The following is a 16,932-nucleotide window of genomic DNA, read 5'->3' as shown; positions in this document are numbered from 1 at the left end:
TTTATGCTTCCCGCGCACATACGCACCCACGTTATGACGTTGAAATATGTTTTCAATCAAAGGTCTCCAAGTGGAGCTGCTCCCGGAATGGAAGCGGCTGGTCGTCGAGGAGAAGCAGGCGGAAAAGACGGAAGTGCCAGCCCTCATAAAGTTAGTAATAATACTGTTTTCATTCTTCGGCAAACAATTTTTCGCTTTCGTGCAAGTTTTTTTTTGTGTAGCGGGATCGTCTAGTAGCCCGGTGTGCCGGAGTTGCGATGCAATGACAGCAAAGTATGTCATATTGTGCGAAACAACTTTTAGTAGAATTGTTTGCAAAATGGACGAGCTTTGCTCGGTGTGGTTGAAACGAATCGGCGGTCGGTGATGCTTTGTTTGGTTAGAAACGTGCAATAAGTTTGTGAAAAGTGTTTTTAATTGGTTAAAACGAGTCAACGAGGCAAACGAGGATAAAAGAATTTTTAATTGGTTAAAACGAGTCAATGAAGCAACATCTTGCAACGTATCACCTTCAATTATGTTACGTCGTGTTGCCATTGCCCCGAAACGCGACACTTTGAACTTTGTTTGTTCGCAACAAGGGCGGAAATGAAGAACAAACATGTTTTGGATTATAAATTACTGCCGCATCGTTTATGATGATTATTAATTTAATAATACACACAACCGCGTGTCGCATCGCTGAGATTAAACCGCCCATTTAGATCATGGCACACACATATTTTTAGCACACGTTCTGCCCTGAACGGGAACAAACTTTTTAATTTTAATAGATTGCTTCCCAAAACACACAAACATTTGTCATCGGAGCCCGGGATTTTGGACCGAAAACAAAAAAAAACAAAACTCCCCAAGCTGCTGCTGCTGTGTATGATTATCGACCTACCGTCGCTCTGTGCCAGAAGTTGGTTAATTTGGTGCCACGTTCGCAAACCACAAACACCGACCAAGAAACAGCTTCCAGCAGCTGTCGCTGTTCACAGACACTTAATCAAGATCGTCCAATTGGCACAGCGTCCGTGGTTTTGTCACCGTCTGGGAATGACGAAATTCTAGGCCGACGGGCACACTGTATTGTATTTATTCACGCCGAAAGTCAACAGCCAGCGCCAACGACTTCATCCATTCATCAACAATCGTCACCAATTGGACCCAAACCGTTTGCTGCACATTGCCGAGCAGGGAGCTAAGTTTGCTTTGGCAAATGAAAAACGAACGGCTATGTTTGCGAGACGCTTCCCAAGGATTGGGGGACATCCGGAGGAGGAGGGCCAGTGTGTAAATAAAGGTCTCAACCATCAAAAGCCGGAAACTGTACGCGTTTAGAAAAGGATCTTAGCATCACAAATCATTTCATAGAATGTGAAAGAAAAGCCCGGAAAAGCATGGATTATCCGATTATCGTGATTTCTTTATTTCTAACTCCGGAGTAAACATGTCGCACGTCTGCAAGAAGCTACGTCTACAAGACGACGGAAAAAAAGGATTCAATGTACGATCTTCACGAGTGATTAAGATCCCGGAAAAGCTTTCCATTTTTTGCGGGGAGAGGACAGTTGTCCTACCGTCCCGAGAAAAGAGAAAGTAATAGGTGTCCTTAAGCCTCAGGCCAAGAAAGCAAAACCAAACGAATTGTTGAAGCTAAAAATAAACACACCGCACAAAAGAAAAAGCCGACCAGCGTTTGCATATTTGCTACCCAAAACCAAGCTTTAAGCGCACCGCTTTTCAGGAACTCTATCGTCGATTACAGCTGAACGATAGCGTTCGTTTCCCACAGGCCAAAAAAAAACCACACGAGGCCGGGTTCCTTTCATGTCTTCGCCAGCAGGAGCAGGACATCGCATACAAGTTCGAATGTTTCGTTGGTTGTACGACCCAGCTGGCGCAGAGAGCGTAAAGTTTCCCAGATGTAGTATAACTTCAGCCACCTGTTGCATGTCGGTGGTGCTCCAAATAATAAGGTGGGCCACCTTCGCTGGGTTGCGCTGCTCCGCCATATGTTTGCCTTTTTGTTCACACCCGGTGAGTTGCTTGCGTTTGATTTTGCACTGATTTTTGTTCGAAACATGCGAGAAAAAAACTCTTACTCATTTTTTAAAAAGAAAGCACCACCTTATTTTGCTCTATTTTCCACTCTGCATTGTGTGTTTTGCCAGTGCTATTTTTGTTTTTTGCTATTTTGTGGCTTTATTTTGTTGCTTTGCTGTCTGCGTGCTCAACATGTATGCATGCACAGCATATGAAATGTGAAAAAGTAAATGATGAATGCAAAATGGAAACTGACACGCAACGGATCTTCTACAGTCCGGGCACGTCGAGCAGCGGCGGCGGCGTCGACGACCGCAACACCACACAAAGCACCATCCGCAGCTTGGAGGAACGAACGAGCGGAAGTCAAAAAATCCGGATGAAAAGCGAAATGCCTTATCCCTATCCGGAACCATCCGGGCTGCAAGGGATGGAACCGGTCCATAACGTGTGGCTCGCACGCACCACCCACATGGAAGTGTTTTTTTTTTTTTCTTCGAAGTGTGAGTGTGTAGTGTGCAAAGGGAAGGAAACAAAGCCACAAACAAATGGGGGAGAAAAAAACATAGGGCCCCAAAGAGCAGGGCGGTTCCCGGGGATCACTTCAGAAACAACAAACGAACGCACACCGCTCACGAACTTCTAGTGCAGAGCGAATGGTCCGGGGCTTTCTTTTTTTTCGTTGGTTCCATGCCTTCCAGCGGAAGAGAGGGCCGGAAAACGGAGAGTGCAAATATCATGGCTTGGAGATTAAATGCTTATGGAAAGCCTTTCCCAGACGGTATGCCATTTGCTTGCGTTCGCTGAAGGCCTGGGCAAATACCTGGGAGTTTCTAAACAGCAGCAGCAGCAGCAGCAAAAAAAAGGACGGAAAGGATGATCGTCGGGGAGCCATTTTTTGCTTCAAAAGTCTCAGTGCGTGTAGTGTGCGTGGCTGTGTATTCCCTTTTTCGCTCTGCATACCGTAGTGCACAAGGGCGGATAGCTTTGCGACACACAGTTGAAGACACACAGGCTATCGCTAGCTCTATGACCTATGTTGTAGGGGCAAAGAAATGGAAACGAGCTCACGGCATCAGGGCATCCATTGGCAAAAGAATGATCTTTATTAAGCACGGTAGGTTGGTCCGTGCTAGAATAGAATGTCCGTTTGTTTTGTTTTGCTTTTTTTTTTATTTTGGCAAGCAGAAACATTCGCACAAATGTGTTGCGGTGATGCTGCAGGAGAAGCGAAACTGCGGTTGCGAACGGAAATAAGAGATACTTTCATTTCTGTGAACAAGAGAGTTCTTCGCTAGTAATTGAGGATTTTCTGTTGGGCAAAAAGTTTTTCTTGAAGCCTTGGTTTTGCTTTCTGATCTACTGAGTTATTCAATTTGTTTGCCAAGAACAAGGGCATTTTATTATGTTATTAATTCGGTGGGAAAATATTTAAGAAGTTTGATGTAAACTCTTCCTATTAGAAATTCATTAAAAGAAATTTCACTGTACGAAATGTTTATATGATGAACCAAGAAGAGCTTTAAATTTGAGACATTTATAAAATATCAAAAAGAATAAAGGACATCTTGGAGCAATCATAAACTTAAATGGCGAAGAAAAACAATAATTGAAACAATTAATTTAAGGTTCATTGTTTGTTGTAGCGGAGGCACCTTCGCAGTTCAAAGATTAAATATTATTCACCAATTATCGATGGAGTCGTTAATACGCTTGAGCCCAAATAGGCCCAAGTCAAAATTTTATCAAAAATCTTGAAGAAAAACATTATTACCTATCGGCATATACTCCCGAACAAGATTTGAATATTTTTTATTAACCAACAAATAGCTTTACAATAAATAATCGAAATATGTTGTAATGGCAAAATCATGCCTTATCGCTAAACAGAATCAGCATTGAAATACACCCCCCGGCGTAGTACAATATGTTTTCATTTTCACGATAGGCCATTATTACAGAATTTATCATGCCAAAATTGTGTATGATTGAAATTTATTCACCAAAACGGCTAACCATAAATATCTACCGCCATTGTTTATCTGTGCATTGTTCGAGAAACGGTAACCGAATCCGTGAGCTTTAGAATGTATCCAGCTGATACACCGGACTGAAAAACCTTTTCCACCTGAAACAGAGGCATTACCACGTACCACGTCACTGACGCTACATCGTCTGGTGGCGTTCGGAGAACTTCAGTAAGCGAAAGCATAACCAAAAACCGCCCCAAGTCAACCTGTGCGGTGGAGCTTTTTTCATCCGAAAGAAGGCGTCGCTTCAGCACTATCACCGGTGGGAGGATCATCCGGCTTCACCTGCCACGACACTCACTTTCCACCAACGCAAATGCGTGCCATTCTTGTAGTCCCCACTTTGCATACCGTTCCACACACACACACACACAGCACTCCGAACGGACGGGAGTGAAAATTGTATTATATATGAATGGTCTTTTTTCTTGTTGTCACAGGACGGCATTGTCGACCACGTGAAGGACCTCCATTGAAAAAGCCTTCGTGCAAAGGTATGATTTGTGAAGACTCTTCAAGCGCAAAGATTTTCAATGCAGAGTTGTGCTGGCAGCAGACAATGTTCTAGGCTTGACTTTTTTCTTACACCAGCAGAAAATGCTGCGAAAGTAGAGTGCTAAGTGCTTACCGGATCAATGACCGGAAAAATGGAGGGGGGAAAATATGGAACCAAACAACATTCGACTAGAATCGCACACCACAGCTATCGGCAAATCGGTTCGGTTAATGGAGCCGGAAGCGGCTTAAAGGATTCGCCAAAGAATAAGACGACACTTTGCGATGATTGAATAATTCATGATGGTATGATTTGGCCACGGGGGTTGCAAGGGGAAACAACACTCATCCTCCTGCTGAAGGGATCCCTGTTTATCTGATCGCTTTCGAATGGTTGATTTATGCAAATGGTGCTCCTTATCGGAGGCATGTAAACAAGATTTCATCTTGGATAATCGAAATCCGGTATGGTACCGCATCATCTGGTTGCTACTAGCAACAGATGGTACACAAGCATGGGCGAAATGAACATGCCAAACTTTTGGATTAGTCAAAAAGCTTCTTTCTGATTTTTTGTATGGAAAAGCTTCCAAAAGGCATTATTTAAGGCAAACTCCTGCTTGCTCATGATGATGCCTAGTTTTATAAAGCTTATCAGAAGTCATTAAAATTGGAGCTGCCAACCCAATTATTGAAAGATCCCATTTTGTTGTAAAGTAAATTGCAAAACAGTTGCAAAAAGTTTTAATTGATTGTACCCGAAAGTATTTATAGAACTGAAGTATTAAATGTATTTTCTGTAAAGCTGTCATGTTGTACCGATTATGTTGCTGCCACCAAAAAGGTGCCATATCGAACAGGTGTGCTACTGTCTCCGTTTCCTACAACTGATGACGCCATCATTTGTTGGACATCTTGGAACGGTTCCACTATTTCCTACCCCGGCCCTTCCACCGCAGGACACGTTCTAATAAGAGCAAATGGCTACCAAAAACCGTACAGCAGAAGAAAAAAACGCATACACCACACAAATCCAGCACAACACGCGGTAGCTTCTTCGCACCGCACGAAACGTCAATTTGCTGTCATGTTAGCAAAATAGCAAAATGCTTTCGCACCAGCACCAGTTTTTTTTCTTTTGCACGCGTGCGATTCGGGCACGAACACAACACGCTAAATGAAGTTTTTCTCCGTTTTGTGGGTCCCTCCAGACGCCCGCCAGAGACTGACAGGGTCACCGTGACACCCGTAGGATGTTTGCCGGCTGCCGGCAGTTTCTGGTGGTGAAAAGTGAATTTGGACATCGCACAGCAACGTGCTGCAGTGTATTGGCGGCATTCAGCTAATGTACCGGCCCGACAGCCGTCATTTACTTAAATTGAGTCAATTGTGGAACGGGCAGAAAATGTTGTGAAATGTGCCCGTCGGTTATTTCGACCGTGTTCCGACTGCTGCTGCTGAGTAAGATGTGGGGTTTTGGGGTCTTTTGATTTGGTGATTTGAGGCTGCATGGAGAAGAAAAAAACAGAACACCAACGATGTCTTATAATTTTTGGGTGTGAGTAAAACAAAAAAAATAATACAACTGAAGGGAATCCTTACGAGCATCGTCCAAATCATTCATTATCTAGCAAGGATGCTTTTTGCTGTCACTTCAGAAATCAATACGTCTGTCTTGTCGATCGGTGGCTGCTATATTTATGATTGGTATTCACTCAGCACATGACGCACTGAAACAAATAGTTCGTCATTTTGTCAGTCTGCAATGATATGCCCTACAGGGAACGGATCTATTGCGTTAGTGCTGGTTGGAACAGTTCGAGATATTAACTCTCGGCCGAACTTGACTTCTCCCTCTTGAAAACTTTCCATCAAGATTCTCAAATTAATGCTAATAACGATATTGTTTTAAATCTCTTGTGATAACTTCGGTGATTATCCTCATCACCATCATCATTTATTTAATGTAGTAGAGTAAATTAGCAATCATCAGTGTTAATGCATCATTGAAATTAAATCCGATTTGTAGACAACCTCCAAAACAATATACTGAAAGTTATAGCATTTCCTCAGTTTCATAACATGAATCTGTACCACATGTAACACATTTCCGGATCGACGTTCACCTAATGTCTAACTTTTTCCAAAATCCTTTACTTAGCAAACTCTCTCTCACTCTCTCTCTCTCTCTCTCCCTCCCACTCGCGCTCGTTTGGCAAACCGATTCGGTGCACGTTTCCACGAAATTCATACAACAGGAAAATTCCTTTAACTTCCCGCATTCACGTCTCGTCGGAAAGCACCTGAGGGAATTATGAAATGGTGAGATTTTCACATGAATGAATTATGCAACACTTACTTCATCCACCTGACAGGGCGCTTAACTCCGGCCGGATTCTGCCAATGCCCGCACTCAAGACTGTACCACCCTGGAAACCAAAAATACTTTCCACCTGCTCCCCACACAGCCTGCCTCGATTGGGGATTATCCACCGTCCTGCACCGGTGCGGAAAACCATCAGATGAACCAATGAAGCAACAACGCAACAAACCCATGAATGTCTCTGCCCAACGATAAAGCTCAACCTAGCAAATTGGAGCACGAATCGTGTGCCAATCGCCAACCGAATCCCTTTGCCCCGATCGACTGACAAAATCGAAAACAACTAAACGCCGAACCAAGCACCGAGTGAGGACCTCAGCCTGGATGGTTTCTGTCCGTACTGGCCCGGTGATGAAATTTAGATTACGAGATTACGCCAAGATCCGATTACCACGGTGCAGGAGCGTTCCGAAACTCCCAGCCCGAAACGATGATGGATTAATGAACTTACTCGTGCCACGCTTACCGTGCTGCGACCGGAAACCGAACAGCTTGGAATGCTTGGAGTTTGGAACCAGCGGAATCTAACCAACCTAAACCGCATTCAAGACACAACAATCGCTCACCATCTACCTCTACGCCCTTTTTTGCCAATAGACAATTTTGTTGTGGAAATGAGCCGGAACATGGCACCGGGCACTGGGAAGGTTGCCTCTTGTACCGTAGGCCATTTTGCGAGCGCTCTACCATAATGGGAACCGAAAGTGCGTTAGAATTTTTGACAAAAAATATTGAGAGTTCCTTTTGTTACATCTTCCGGTGACACTGTGTTTTGTCTGGCTTTGAATTACACTGTCAATCGACCACAAAGTGCCTCCAAGTGGCTGCGTTTACGCAGTGCGTACGATTATTCTTTTATGCTCTCGGCTGTCATCTTTCGAACGATGGCAAATGTATGCGGTTATTGATGGAGAGAGAGAGAAAGAGAGAGCAAAAAAAACCGTTGAAAGACAGTTGTTTAGAAATTGAATAATCTAATTTCGATAATGTATTCGCAAATTAATGATAACAGACAACTTTGTTTTTTTTTTTTAACTCTAGCAGAGTGCTATAAATTTTCATCAAAAATCGATAGAATACTAAAAGGCATCTACCTCAAGAGACATTTATCCGATAACCTCACATCACGTGTCGTCGTTTAAAAATATTTTAATTCTTCAAGTCGTCATTGCCATCATAACTTTGTTTCGTTGTTCTTTAATATCGTAAAAGACGAAGCTAGGCATTAAAGTTGGTAATAAATAAGCAAATTAAATACTTGTATCACTTAATACAAGGGGTAACAGACCAAGACAGACGGCTATTCATGCATTATTAACAAGCATCCATTGCACCACTGGTCAGTTCTGTATCGGATGACGTACAACAACCAGCACAAACTACGATCACGGGTGAATGTTCTACCGCACAAGCTTATCACGACGTCAACAGTTTGCTACACCAGCATTGTCAACACTTTGCCACAGGTTATTTAACACTTCGCTTCTAATTTCACCTTAACGCTTTCTTGTTTCAAAGCATCGTACCCATTTACGTACTGTTCAGAAAGTAAAATTGCTGAAAATTGATTAAAAAAGGTTAAATCGTTCAAAAGTTGGAATAATTTTGAATAATGAAGGCCAAAAGGATTATTTAATTTTATTGATCCTTAAAGAAATTTTCAAATTACTTGATTGAAAATCAAAAAATAAATCAAAATCAAGTAAAGTCTGATCTACACAAGTTTCAAGTTTATACACAAGTTTCAAGTTATGTCTGTGAATAAATATTCTGAACCCGTTGTTTTGAAAAATAAATAAATCAAACTTTACCATTTTTGCTTTACGTTTGTATTTTTCGCAGCATCTCCTATTTTTTCTAGTCAACCACCAAAGGCCAACATCGAACCCTTAAAACTAACTTGATTACCCTACCCGGTGGCGTGATTGATTTCTTTTTCTTCAACCGATTGTGTCGTGTCTACCGTTCTTATCACACCACACAGTTTTTTTTTTATTTCGATGTCTCTTGCCATTCATTCCATTTCCACCGGTTGGTACTGAAAGAAACCCTTCCGGGATGCTTTATGCAATAGCAATAAATAACAAAAAACTAATTCGATTTCCTTCCCCGCAGGAAAGAAAAAAAACACACACTATGCATTCAATTCCTTCGCACCCAATTCCGATGTTTGGATGACCGAAGAAAATTGTTTGGTTTGTTGTGGTAATTTGTACCATCTCGAGGCGTAACCTAGTTACGTCCGGGGAGGGTGAAACTTTTCTTTTGCAAATTCTTCACGTTGTCAAGTCTTGGAAAAAGCGATTTCGAAAGAAAGTTCTGCACCGCGCTATTCATTCGGTGGTATAGCATTTGCGAGTTTCATTCCTCTTTCGCTGTTCAACAGTTAACGGCTAAGCACGTAGGTCTACAAAATTACCATTCGGGGACCAATTCACGTGTTCGCCGGGTGGACGATAGTGTACAACCGGCACACCAATAACCATCGCTTGCCATCAACGTAGCCCTAGCGATAGTGCGAAGGCGCAATTATTGGCCAGCGGTTGTATCGCGCAAAACTACCCTGCCACAAGCCGGAAATTGGCATCGTAGAGCATCGTTTCATCTTAACAGTACGGTTGTGATAAAACACGCGCCCGCGTCAGCAATGGCCCGTAAAGATATGGACCAGGCACGCTTAATGCACATTGCCGTGCTGATTCATGGCTGCCCAAGGGCTGTCGAATGGGAGTGTGGGGAATACAGTCGTTGGAAATAGATAGAAATTAGTTGCGATTCAGCACTGCATCATGTGAGTGAAGGGTGACGTGCTTTTGTGTTTTTGTTTTTCAAAGTGTTAATAGACGGGATGTTCTCTCTTTGTTTATTTTTCGAAATTATTTTAAAACTATATACACGGAGAGTAGATTTTGTAGAGATTTTGGTTGCAATTGTTTTAAATAAAGGCAACAACATTTACTTCTTGCATGGAGACATAGTAAAATACATAGTCAAATACCCTCGAATAAAAATGAGACTTTCATGCATACATAATAGTATTATAATAACAGTAATAGTATAAACACAGCACATTGAATAAAAGATGAGTTTCTAATACGCTTAATTACTAAACTTTTTTATTAACAAATAAAATATTTTAAGCGACACAAAAACATAAACGAAAAAGAAACCCATAAGAAAATTTGAAAGAAAAACTGTCTTACATACTCCGACTAATTTTAATCAAAATGTTCTTTTCCAAAACTAAAGTAAAACATTACAAAGACTGCAGTTTTTTTTTCATAACCAGTTAACAAAACGTTCGATGCTTGCACGATAATAAAGTAAAGCTAGCACGGAACACAAATTCCCACACGCCACACGTTTGCAAACTAAAATAACAAAAAAAAAACGGTTTGTGAGTTACATTTACATGAATATGCAATAAATTACATCGCACTGCAATGTTGACCACGATTTAACAAAAGAAAAAATGCACAGTGCAACATAGTAGATTTCATGGATATTATTCTACAGAAGTAAAAAATCCGCTTCAATTTATAGAATTTTATTATCCGGCAGATGTTTCCCGCCTGCAAACGCCAACGCAACGATCATATCGAACATGCAGTTGGGCATAAATTGCATGTAATTGAATGGAAACATTTCATACCACACCACACGGCAGGGAGGTGAGCAGTGCAGTGCGCTTTATATGCAGTGATTTTATGAACTCGTATTGATTTCCATCGGTGATTGGCGGTGGGATGCCGTAGCAGATTTGCTATCGCAATGATACGTTCCTTAATGGTTCAGTCGATAGTTCACCAAATTGGAAGTGAAACAGCCACTTAAATTATACGATTACAAACAAATTAAACAAATCTTGATAGTGCACACCGTTCCTTCATCCTACCCTCGGTCACAGCATAAATATTCATAAAGTACTCCCACTCGATGTTCCACTTCAAGCACACTCGTTGGACGTGTAATTAAAAGCGACCATCAATTACGGAGTATCAACAAAAAAGCACCCCCATGAAGCTGCCAAGCTGCAGTAGAAGAATTGTTCGCGATACCTTCCGATGGAATCAAACCTTTGCTAGTGCTGTGACAATATTGACTTAAATCTTGCTCGAGTTGTCGAGAATTTATGTGCTGTTGGCAATGTTTAAAAACGAGTTCCATCAAGCTCGATGTTCAGTTCCATCGTAGTGAAATTAATTTCCCCATCACTAACACGAGCTTCTACAGTTCCATCTGAACACCCCCCCCAGGTGGGCAAAACAGTTAGCACCGAGTGGCCAACATTGTGCACACGGTAGAACAACAACAAAAAAAAGGCACCCCAACACAGTCGTTCCCATTCACAACACTTGTTGCACCGGTCTAATGGCGCTGATTATCGCATTCAAATGAGCCTAATTTAATTAACGTATAATTTTCACAATATTACACACCCCGCACAGCATTGGGATCGGGCGATCTTACCTTGAATTCGACCGCGGCGACGGCCAGGTGTTCCACCTAGAAGAAGGCCCTTTTTCCCTCGGCCCATAAATGGGTGGAGCGCACGTTAATTGATGGCTTCGGATGGCCTGTTCTGCTTTTTCTCGCTTTTCCTCGCACCTCAACCCACCCAACACTAGGGGGTGTGTGTGTGTGCACGCTGGGATGCTGTACGGGATGCTTCTGTTTGGAACTGTATCTTTACTTTTTTTCTCTCTCCACAAAACCACCCTTATTAAAAGGGAAGGTAAGGGTTGCTGTTGTTATTTCCACTGAATGCACTTGTCGTTGCACTATGTGTGTGTATGCTTTCCACAATTCTCCCAGTAAGCAAAGGCCGATTACACCCTGCACACTTTCATTCACATTCACAGGCGCTAGCGCTTTATGCGCACGATCAATTGCTTTATTTCACTTCACCTTTTTTGGTTTGGTTTCAATTGCACCCTCAAACGCACGATCACTCGGCACTTCAATTGCATTCATCTTTCTTCTTTTTTACGCTCCTGCCGTCTCCTTTTTTTCTTGCAGCGAGAAAGAGAGAGAGAGAAGAGAGAAAAAAAAAACAAACGATTTACGGTTACGGTAATTTGTGCACTTTCGAAGGAAAATAAAATCCACACCCCACAATAACGCCCTACAAGGGGGTTGGATAAAGAAGGGTTGCTTCATCTGCTGGGTGGTGTTTTCCGCTTGTTTTTTCTCCTCATTTAATTTCCCACCTATTCCTATAGCTTCTATTTTAATTCCAGCCGACTTTAAAGAGGGATGAATCGGCCGCTATCGCCGAAGCTGTAGGCGACTGGCATCCGATCGGTCCCGGTGCCAATTAATTACATCGGCATGCGCCACAGCAAGATCGGGTGCTGGTGCTAAACCCTAGCGATCGGCATTGTACGGACCGACACACTTCCGTCCGGCACGGGTGTGTGTCTTGTCAGCATTAGTAGTGCCGGTGCCGGTCACCAAAGCGCCCCCGGCGGGGCAATGCTTACGCATGATCACCCACCGCTTATTGCACCTTGCTGCATACAACGAAAAAAAAAGGGGGTAGCAAAAGCGACGGCGTGCTAAGAAACATGCATCACGCGTTGCATCACGTCGCATGGGCGCGGAACGCAAATATTACACCACACACGCACACGACGCGTGATGACGCGCTACGTCAAACAGGTGACGAACAGGAAACGCTCCCCGGGCTCGTTTGGGGAGAGCCTTTTTGCCCGAGCGTGCCCGTTTTATCCCTGTCAGCATGCATCAAATCTGCATGCCTAATGATGTGGCGCTCGAGGAGGACACGGACGGGACACAGAATTAATTTTATACCGCTCGCGCGCACCCACAACGCAAACTTCCATACCTAAACGCGTGGAATTTCTCTTTCATTCATTGTCATTTCTTCTGATTATCTGTTTTAATCTTTTTTCTCCCTTAATTAATCTCCTTCAAACTCGAACGAGAGACAGCAAGAGCGAGAGCTTTAAAAGCTTTTTTCTTAATCACGGCACGATCAACGCTATGGGTGATCTTCATGCGAGATGAGTTTCATTAACATAGCAAGCGGCGAGTGATGCATAAATTGTGTCTCTCATAAAAATGCACTCTCGGGGGGTGGGTTCAACTTGCGACGTCTAGCCTGTGCAGCATCTTAGCACAGGATCACGCTTGATCGGTATGCGTGTCGATGATGCACTTTAGGAAACACACCCTTGCTTCATTAGCCACACACTCTCACTTACTATAAAATACGCACACATGCACTGCCACAAACAACGGCCAGACTCACTTAAGTATTCTGCTCACTATTACCCCCCTCCCGGGGGGTAACTCCCATCCCTCTCCTCCACCTCTCCTGCGTTTCGGAATCTGGGTGACAATTACACTTTCGATCAATTTGCATTCAAACGCACTTCATTATCACGTCACAATACGCAACAATGCACCGAATGCACTGGCAATGTAAGGCTCCCCAAGTCTCGAACGGTGTGGGTTTTTTTTTATTTCGGAACTAAAGACCTTTAACTTTTCCACGCAATAATGTCACAAGCAGCACTTGGTTAAGATGATTTGTGCCAGATAAAAGAAGTAAAAGGTTGAAAACTTTCTACACATTACAAGTGATGCATCAAATTTAACACTTCAGTGATGAGTTTCTGGGGCGACACAGCGGAATAGGAAGGCACGGGTCAACGAGTAAGGAATCCCTCAAGCGGGCGAAACTAGACAAGGCAACCACCCAAGAAGGGGTTTTGGTGTTAATTCAATTTAAAACAGACCATCGTCTTGCTGCTACAGCGGTCCATAGCGTACAAGACACGAGGAAAGAAAACTTTCTTCTTGGGCCTCTCCAGAACACACAGAACACGCGCGCACATAGACCCGAATCACACACAATGGCCCCACCAGCAGCAAATATGTTGTATAAACAATTTCGTCTAATTTAAATCTCACCACTATCACGGCCGACCGTTCGTCCGTTCGTAACGTTCGAAAAATCGCGCCGTTTTACGATAGCCGTGCGGCACCACTAAGCAGCCGTTCCGGTGCAATGTGCGTACGCACCAGATGACGGGGGAAAACTGAGCGCGCGTTCGACGGTTGATGGTTTTCCAGCGTCGGCAGGGTTTTTGGTTACGGTCGGCCCGGTTGTCCGTCGGTGTGTATAGTGAACAGCGCGCCGGGCGAGGAGTTGTTGCAGGGAAACGCGCAAGCGTCTGTCGCACCACATGTTGCACGCGATGCAACATTCGCGCACGGTGACATACGATGGGACCATAAACGATTTTAAAATATTAAGCTTATCGTAATGAAATGAAAAGTGCAATTAAACGTGGTTGTACATCCGAAAGTATCATTTGAGAATTATTTATTCTAATTTAAATGAGATTATTTATGTTATTAAATTTTTCATTCATTAAAATTGTAATTATTTATATAAAACATATTTATCAATTACATTTTTTTATTTTATTTAATCCTCAACTATGTAACTTTCGACATAAAGTGATGCTTTTCGTTAAAATTGACACCCGTCCCGTGGCTACGCGAATATCAGTGAACAAAAACAATATCAGCTTCTTGAGACTGCATTAACCTGATATTCAACAAATGGAAATAGCAGCAGCAGCAGCAGTTTAGCAGTTATTCATATAAGAAGATCATAGTTATTGGTCGGTGCTTGGGAATAGAAATTTTCTGCTTGTTCAGTGAATTCGTCAAGCGTAAGCAATCGACAATAGTTTTAGTGTGGAAACAGCGCTTAATAAACCTGTCGCCTCTCAGCATGGTAGAAATGGTAATAGTTATTTTATAGCTTCGCCACAAAAAAACACGAATAAGAAGCTTCGTAATATTTTTGCTTTCATGCAATATCATAATATAGATGTTAGTAAAATTATGTAATTGTTGTGCAGCATTTAAAATGCCAAACACCAATTCGGAAGCCGAAAACAAAATTAACACTAACTAAAACCAATTCGTAAGGAGCAAGCTTAAATAATAATTCAGAGAAAAATAAAATTTCATCCAGTTTTCTCAAGTTGGATAAAATGTTGGACGTAATTTTGGACATGCAGTGTCATCTCTCACTCCCAATGTTGCATCGACAAATCGTGACTTCCGTACGTAGCACGACACGTTCGCACGCATTTGCCGCGAAGCATTCGCAACATTGCTTACATGCTCTTATCAGAAGGCGGAAAATGGTCTGCCCGCGGGAAGAAATCGCTAGATCTGCCACATCTCCACCGATAAGACCATCTGCATCCGCCGATGGTGTTGCTAATTAAATCTACCATCAGGCAGACTTGTCGAAGTCGAAGATAAAACAAACTGTGTTGTCCTCAAAATAAAACCGTAAATACATGCAAGTGGTGGTTTGTGGTAGAAAAAAACAAGGTGTAAGGGGCATTGGCGACACTGCCCCGAATGACAGAGTTCGTTTTTATCTCCCCGGGAACAACATCGATGATGATCTGATTGTGGAGTGTGAGCGATGAAGCGTTGCGATACTTCCTACCCTTCCAAGGTCATCCCATCCGGCACAAAGGTGATGGAAATGTGTCACGAGGAAGGAAATAATTACAAACCCAAAAGACGGGCAGGAATCAGCTGACTGTGGGTGAGTCGATAGCTGGGCCGGGAGTAGCTTGTTTTGGATTGTTTTGTGGTTTCATAATCATAAAAATTAAAAGCTTCATGTGCGTACAATGCTGTCATATTATACTGCCCAAAGAGCATAATTTCCGTCGATAATTAATTATCGGCGTACCATCGTGTGTGCAGCATCCAGCCATCATTATGCCACACGCGGCAATCAACACAGCCTTACCTAATGACCACACGTTCAACCTGTCCGATGGTCGACAATTTGCAACCGTTCGCCTTAGCGGCGAAAGCAAATAGCTCTGATTAACGATCGTTCCCAGTCGATTCATGTCCTCTACACAGCATAAACACACTCTCGTTCTTTCTTCCTCTCTCTTTCTCTCTGTGTCTCTTCATGCTGCTCTTCATAAGAAGCAAGGTAGTAGCATAAATCTTCCACCTCACCGAAACGATCGTACCGGTTGATAATTACACACGGCAAACGTGACTGGATGATTCCGATTTGAAAACAATCATACGTGTGCCCGGCCGCAGTCCAGGGGACAGACAGGCCAGCAAACGAGACAACCATCCTCACACTGTCGTTGGAAGTGCCCAGGTACGGTGTTTATTCACCATTGGCGCCCGACATTTGCCATTTCGCAACAACGAGTGTAACTTGTTCCGGAGGGATAACACAATTTACATGTGGCAAATCGTTTTCAATCAGCTACTTATGTACGCGTTCTAACCGCGATGACCGGACTCCAATCTGATTGGCCGGAACGCTAACGAGCTGCTTGAAAAGAATCGCTTGACGACACCAGCCCAAACACTGCCTGGGTGGTCGAAAACGGGCAAACAATGGATCGTGAACTGCACTCGCTTGCACTGACATCTTCGAGCATAATCGATGCCCGGGGTTCAGATTGCCGGTGGTTGATAGGACCGAATCCGGTTCGGTAAGGTACCACAATACCTGGCGGAGTAATTATTTCCCCCTATATGGTGAAGTGAAAACCGTGAGAGTGGGTCCTTTCCGCTGCAAAAGTATCCACCGGCGGAATGTCACCGAGCGTACCAACCGATACACCGTTCGGTACACTTAATGGCCAAATAAATCACACCCCAAGCCGATGCCGGAGGCTCTCGAGCACGCTTTGTCAATTTATCTTCCATTATCGGCGTACGCAGAAGGCCAACGTGAGGAAGCTTGGCAAAAGGCGCAAAAAATCTGGAACACACCACAGCCTCATGTGCGACAGTGTATGAAGTTATACAAAGAAACACACACACACGAAACATGCATAAATTCACACGTTTGTAAAACCAGGTAACAAATAGGCCACTTGCAAGACACTTGCAACGTCAAGCCACCAAACAATCGATCCCGACACCGACGGGCTCTTGAGATCCTTT

This window comes from Anopheles moucheti, chromosome 3 (assembly GCF_943734755.1).
Source record: "Anopheles moucheti chromosome 3, idAnoMoucSN_F20_07, whole genome shotgun sequence".
Lineage (NCBI taxonomy): Eukaryota > Metazoa > Arthropoda > Insecta > Diptera > Culicidae > Anopheles > Anopheles moucheti.
The sequence above is the reverse complement of the archived record's forward strand: the minus strand, read 5'-3'. Positions refer to the sequence as shown.